Below are 7,837 nucleotides of genomic sequence, written 5' to 3' on the forward strand. Positions count from 1 at the left end.
AAGATGCGAAGGTAATTGTGCGAATTGTGATATCCGGGCTAAGCCCGAAGGCAATTGTGCGATTGTGATATCGGGCTAAGCCCAAGGCAATTCTCATGAGCTATGATATCGGGCTAAGCCCAAGGCAATTGTGCGAGTTGTGATATCCGGTTAAGTCCGAAGGCATTTGTGCGGGTTACCATAACCGGGCTATGTCCGAAGGTGTTTTGAACGAGTAGCTATATCCGGATAAACTCCGAAGGTATGTGATTTGAAATTTATAAGCTGCTGGAAAATTTTCAGTTATTGCATTTGTGAAATTCCCAACAAGGTATGTTTTTGTGTGCTTTGCACACTATGAGTAAATGCGCATTGAATATTCGCTCTAATGATAAATGAGCTATCGGCATTAACTAGGCCGTTATTTGTGTATGAATATAAGAGTTGGGATTGTGAAGTAAGCATGTCATTGAGAAATTGTACATATGAATTATTGTTTAGCTACTTGAATCCTATGCTTTGGTTGTGTGTATATTATGGCTCGAAACTTACTAAGCATAAATTGCTTACTCCGTTTCTTTGTTTCTCTGTTTATAGATTTTGCTCGTTAGCGATCGGATTCGGGATCATAGAAGTTGAAGCCAACCACACTATCAAAGCCCTTTTTGGTACTCCTTTAGTTGAGTTTTGGATATGGCATGTATGGGACTACCCTCGGTTGTTTTTAAGTACTTTGTGATGCATATGTGTGCGGCCATGCGAAAATGGTTCGTAAAAGTAGAGTATGGAATTTGACCATATGTGGTTTGTAATTATATTTGGTTTCATGATGTGATTATGGTTTGGAATGAGAGAGTTGGTCACATGATCAGCCATTGGAATGGCTAAATATGATCATATGTGGACCTAAGTATGACTAGACTATAGTTGGTCCATGGGAACTACAATATAGGTAAAGCCTACCTTAAAAACAGAGGCTGCCAGCTGCAGTGACGTGGATGTGAAAAATCACCAAAATTTTTAGGAATGGTGTTAAATAGTGAATAAATTATGTGATCGAACCTTGACGAGTCTATTTTCATATGAAAGTAACGAAATGATCATATGATCAGTATACCGAGAGATATTAAAGTTCTCGTGAGACAGGGCCAGAACGGTTTCTGGGTCCCCTGTCGCGACTTTGAAAATTTTCCATAAATTATCCAGAATGAATTAGAAGTCATGCCTTATATATACAGATTCCTTTTTTAGTCTAGTTTCATTAGAAACAAACGGCATCAGTATTGAAACCCTGTACAGAGAGATATTCAAGTTGTAATGCATGAAGGTCAATGTAGTCGACCCCTGTAACATGGGTGACTTTAACTAATAAACTGTACCAATTGGCCCAACCAAAAATTTTAGAAATAAATCCATGAATGGATATATGAGTCTAAATTCAGGGAAAATTTACGGAATCAGTTTCCGAATTGTGAAACTCGAGATATGCTTTTTAAGGCGACAGCGACGCAGTTTTCCGGCTTGCCTGGGAACGTCGAATTGGTCGGTGCCATAAGTGGTTTTGGCTTGTTAACCCCTCGTGTCCGACACCGGCGACGGTCTCGGGTTCGGGGTGTTACAGGGCTCAAACCAATTGAATTGATACACAAAAGTATAAAAAGGTTTCTCCCCTTTTGAGGTGAAAATGAAAATTCTCTCTTCTTTAATAGAAACTGGTAGAATTTTTATTCTGGAAAAATATATATGTAACAGTTGAGAATAAATTCTTTCTATTTTTTGGTAGAATAACAATATCTTAAAGTTGTGCGAATAGCTTTATATGTGCCATCTATTTTGTAACACCCCAAACCCGGCCTAGACGTTATGACCGGATCCGACATGCCACATCGAAGCGTTCAAAATATTTTGTATTGTGGATCCAGAAAAACTTACTTAGTGTTTTAAAAGATAATTTCATTATAGGTTAAAGTGAATGGAAGCTGTGCACCGGTAGGAAACCGGAAAAGAGGTGGTGAGTCCATCGGATCGCTATACCAAGCTCCTTCGGATCTAATCCTAGACATGCATACCGCCATTGCCACACCTTAACGTCATGGATATTTCTAGGAAACCGATTTGATTAAGTCATTTTTAGGAAAAGTGATTAATTTTGGAAAATACTTTCATTGCGGAAGCTTTGCTTGTTGTCGTGTTATTTTGAAATCAATTGTTGTTTTTGAAAAGCGCCTAAAGCTATCCAATTTCAACAGTTAAAATAAGTAATACCTATCTTAGTAATACATATTAAAACCATCAAAAATAATTAAGCGGCCTTATTACATTTAAAAACCCAAAACTTCAAACGTAAATAAAAGGATGTCCAGTTCACCAGAAGAAAATCAAACTTTCGAGCGGTGGCCACTCCAATTCCCTCACGACTCCAAGCCCACTATGGTTGGGGATTTCTGCGTGGATGAAAATAAACGGGGTGAGTTTGGGAAACTCAGTGTAAGGAAAACCCATTCAAAGCCCAAGTCACTCAAGCCTATTGGGCCTAAGCCCATTCAGTAATAATGGTACTGGACCGAGCCTTTTGATTACAATAAACCGGGCCTTAGCCCTTATTCAGATAATGATTTGGCCCATAGGCCCATTTCAAAATACATGCAACATCAATAACATATGCAAGCCCATTTGGGAGACTACTCAACCCACCAACCACTACACTCCACCCATACCACCATACACTCCATGTGGGATAGCTCAACCCACCTAGCCCAACACTCCACAAATTGTAGCATTTTCTTTCGATTATCGAAGAATTGAGGCAAAGCCTCCAAAGACGTGGACAAGCCACTTTTAGTACTTCCTCCGTCAATATCCCAATCCCATGCATCAGATAATAACAACATGGCATGCAGTAAATAACTACAGTCAAACATGCATTTAAGTCAATTTAACCTTAGGCGTATTTCGATAATTTATCTCCTAGGGGTAAAACTGTAAATTTTCCACTTTTAAAGGTATCTCAGTAATTTATCTATTTTAAGGTTTTTCATGCATATTCCTACCTTTCACGTACTACAGAATCACGTACCGAGGGCTCTTACCGAATTGGGTCCGTTGGCCCATCATTCCAATTTTGGCCCATTAAGCCCAAAAATATCGAGGGCACAGAAATCATGCACTTTGGTCCAAACATTGCAGCTTACCAAAAACATTAATCGATTTACCTCACGAGCATTCGCGACACTCGCAAATCTACAAAATACCGCTTTTGGCATTTCGATTTTCGACTTTTGCCGATCTAGACTAAGAAAGAGGGTGTTAGTTACACACTGTTTGCTTACGATATATGCGACGAAATCCACACACGAACCGCCTACAATTGGATTACTAACACGTTAATCTAACTATTCAAATACAAACTACGTATTAACCCCTTACAATATTCGGCCAACCACACCTACAGACCATAGTAAGCTTATAAGAAAACAATAAGCAACTCATTAACAAATTTTTGTCAATGTTTACCACATAATCATAATTTCACTGCAAGCTGTCTTCCTGAGCAACAGTCACTAAATCATTTATAACTGGAGCTACGAAACTCCAAATCAAGTTCCGTTAATTTTCATTGAAAATGGACTCATATATCTTCTATCCATAAAAGTTTTAGAATTTTTGGTTTAGCCAATCAATACCAGATTTATCTCAAAGTTTCCCATGTTTCACTATTTGACTAATCTGACCACTCTTCATTACGAATCAAATTTCTCATTGTACAGAATTCAAAATATGTTCTCATTTATTCCATTTGAAACTAGACTCATTAAGCTTTAATTACATAATTTATACAACTTCTAACTCATCTCCCACAATTTATGGTGATTTTCCAAAGTCACGTTACTGCTGCTGTCCCAAGCAGATTTATTACCAAATCACTCTTTCACACCTAACTTGCATGCTTGTTATTTAAACATGTATATCACCAATCAATCATCACATATCTATGATTTTACTTAAGTATAATCTCCATTTCATCATTTTAAAGCACAACATGTTAGCTGATTTTTCCTTTAACATCTAAGGCACATGCATGCTCATTTGTTTGGCTCAACTTCACCTATCTTCCATTTTTCATCAAAAGAACATGAAACAACAACCATTTCCTTCATTTTAATTCATGACTAAATGCTCACAACACAACTAAAACCAAAATATGCTTCAAGAGTTAAGGTAGAATCAAGAAGAACTCATGAACTTCAAAATAGAAGTAAGGTACCAAGAACTTACCTTCAATTTTCCTCCTCCTAGTGACCGAATACTCAAGAGTTTTCTCCTCTCCTTTCTGTTCTCTAACTTTCAGCTATGATGAACAAAGATGGACAAAACTTTGTTCTTTTCACCCCTTTTTCTTTTAATAAAATTTCATATTTCATCCATTTAATTCTTTAATACAAAAGACATGAAATTCCCATCATGGAACATTTACCTAACCCATTATCATGAAACATTTACCTAACCCATTATCATGGAACATTTACCTAACCCATTATCAATTTGTATCAATTTGTACCATAAATTATGGATATCAAGTGCACATTTTGTCTACAACAACATGATGGCTGGCCACTTCATGTAAAATGGGAGGTTTGTCATGCAAATCCTCCTATTTTGCACTCCTATTTATTTGGCCACTTCAATTTAGCCTATAGCATTTTCAAACATTTTCATATAAGTCCTATTTCATAATTTCACCCCCTTTTTCTTATGGAACAAAAATTAACTAAAATTGCCGGGTTCTATCTTAAGCTTGGGCCTTCTAGAGGCCTACTAACATAATTAAACCTATGCCAACATTCACGAATTCCGAAAATTGGGCGTTATAACTCCACCCTCCTTAAAGAAATTTCGTCCTCGAAATTTACCTGATCCAACTAGTTGAGGGTATTGTTGACGCATAGTCTCTTCTGATTCCCAAGTAGCTTCTTCCCTTCCATGATTACGCCAAAGTACTTTCACTAACGGGACAGATTTCCTTCTGAAAACCTTAACATCTAGAGCCAATATTTGCACAGGCTCCTCCTCAAAGGTCAAATCAGTCTGAACTTCAATTTCTGCAACTGGCAGGACATGAGCAGGGTCAGAACGATAACGCCTTAACATGGAGATGTGAAAAACATTGTGAATCCTGTCTAACTCTGGAGGCAATTCCAACTGATAAGCCACTGGGCCTACTCGCTTCAAAACCCGATAAGGCCCTATAAACCGCGGACTCAATTTGCCTTTCTTGCCGAATCTCAAGATCTTCTTCCAAGGTGAAACCTTTAAGAAAACCATATCTCCAACCGCGAACTCTATCTCTTTGCGCTTTAGGTCCGCATATGACATCTGTCTATCAGATGTCTCCTTTAATCGATCTATTATCAACTTAACCTTACTTTCAAGATTCGCCACCAACTCCGGTCCAAGCACTTGTCGCTCACCTAACTCGCCCAACACGTAGGCGCACGACATCTCTGCCCATAAAGTGCCTCATATGGAGCCATCTGAATACTTGCTTGGTAGCTGTTATTGTATGCAAACTCCACCAATGGCAAGTAGTCCTCCCAAATCCCATGAAAATCGATGATACAACCCCTTAACATATCCTCCAAAATCTGAATAACCCTTTCCGATTGACCATCAGTCTGGGGATGGAAAGCCGTACTAAAATTCAATCACGTCCCCAACACCTTATGCAACTTCTTCCAGAACCGAGATGTAAACCTAGGGTCTCGGTCAAAAATAATCGACACTGGCACTCCATGTAGTCGCACAATCTCCGCCACATACAACTTGGCTAACTTTTGAAGTGAAAAGTCAGTACGAACGGCTATGAAATGGGCCAATTTGGTCAACCTATCCACAATCACCCACACCGAGTCTTTCTTTGATGGTGTCAAGGGCAGTCCACTGACAAAGTCCATGGTTACCCTCTCCCACTTCCAAAGTGGTATCTTCACTGGCTGCAACAGTCCAGAAGGTAATTGATACTCAGCTTTCACTTGCTGGCATGTCAGACATTTCCCTACAAACTCCGTTACTTCTCGTTTAAGTCCAGGACACCAGTACAATTCTTGCAAGTAGTGATACAACTTGTTCCCTCCAGGATGCATGGCACAAAGTCCTCCATGAGCTTCCTTCAATATTGTATGCCTCAAATCAGAGTCCTTTAGAACACAAATTCTTCCTCGGAAACACAAAACTCCTTCGCCATTTAACCCAAACTCAGAAGTTTCCCCTTCCTTAACTTGTTGGAAACGAGCGACCAAAGACTCATCGTTCAACTACTTTTCCTTAATCTGATCCACCCAAGTTGGCCTTACTTGCAACTCAGCCAACAGACTTCTATCATCATACTGACTCAGACGAGCAAACATTGCTCTCAGATCAGATACAGTTCTACGACTTAGAGCATCGGCTACCACATTAGCCTTGCCTGGTGATACTCGATCGAATAGTCATAATCCTTAAGCAACTCAATCCATCTCCTTTGCCTAAGGTTCAGCTCCTTCTGAGTTAACAAATACTTAAGACCCTTGTGGTCTGTGTATATAATACACTTCTCCCCGTACAAGTAATGTCTCCAAATCTTAAGTGCAAATATCACTGCCGCCAACTCCAAATCATGAGTAAGATAGTTCCCTTCGTGAGGTTTAAGCTGTCGCGATGCATATGCAACCACCTTACCCTCCTGCATTAACATGCAGCCCAAGCCTACATGTGATGCGCCACCGCACACAAGAAAATCCTTCCTGCACTCTGGTGAATTAACACAGTGCTTCAATGTAACTTTCTTCAACTTCTCAAAAGCTTCCTGCTGCTTCTCAGTCCATACAAACGGTACTCATTTCCTTATGAGTTTTGTCAGAGGTGCTGCCATCATAGAAAAACCTTCCACAAACCTTCTGTAGTATCCTACCAGTCCTAGGAAACTCAGTATTTTCGACACTGACCTAGGCGGCTTCCACTCCAAAATCGCTTCAATTTTCTGAGGGTCCACCTTAATCCTCTCAGTGGAGACCGCATGTCCTAAGAAGGTTACCTCCCTCAACCAAAGTTCAGACTTGCTAAACTTCACAAAGAGTTCCTTCTCCTTTAACACTCGCAGCACTATACGGAGATGTTCATCATGTTTCGCTTCAGTTTTAGAATATACCAGGATATCGTCAATAAAGATGACTACGAATTGATCTAAAAATGGTTGGAACACACGATTCATCATATCTATAAATGCTGCAGGAGCGTTCATCAGTCCAAATGGCATAACCAGAAACTCGTAATGACCATACCGAGTCCTGAATGCTGTCTTATGGATATCTGCCTCCTTGACCCTTAACTGATGATATCCAGATCAAAGGTTGATCTTGGAAAATACAGAAGCTCCTCTAGGTTGGTCAAACAGATCATCAATCCTTGGCAGTGGATACTTATTCTTAATCGTTAGTTTGTTCAACTGGCGATAATCAATGCACATCCCCATCGTACCATCCTTCTTTTTCATGAATAGCACCGGTGCTCCCTATGGAGACACGCTTGGCCTAATGAAGCCCCTATCCAACAACTCTTGAATTTGAGCCTTTCACTCCACTAACTCCTTCAGTGCCATTCTATAAGGTGCGATGGACACGGGCGCTGTTCCAGGCAACAAATCTATTCCAAACTCAACTTCTCGGTTCGGAGGCAATCCTGGAAGTTCCTTCGGAAAAACATCTTGGAACTCCTTTACAGTCCTAACCTTATCCACTATTAGTCCCTCATCTTCTGACTGACTTACAAATGCCAAATAGGCCTCACAACTTTTTCGAATCCACTTTTCGGCTCTTAAAGCCAA

Source organism: Gossypium arboreum, chromosome 4, assembly GCF_025698485.1.
Source record: "Gossypium arboreum isolate Shixiya-1 chromosome 4, ASM2569848v2, whole genome shotgun sequence".
NCBI lineage: Eukaryota > Viridiplantae > Streptophyta > Magnoliopsida > Malvales > Malvaceae > Gossypium > Gossypium arboreum.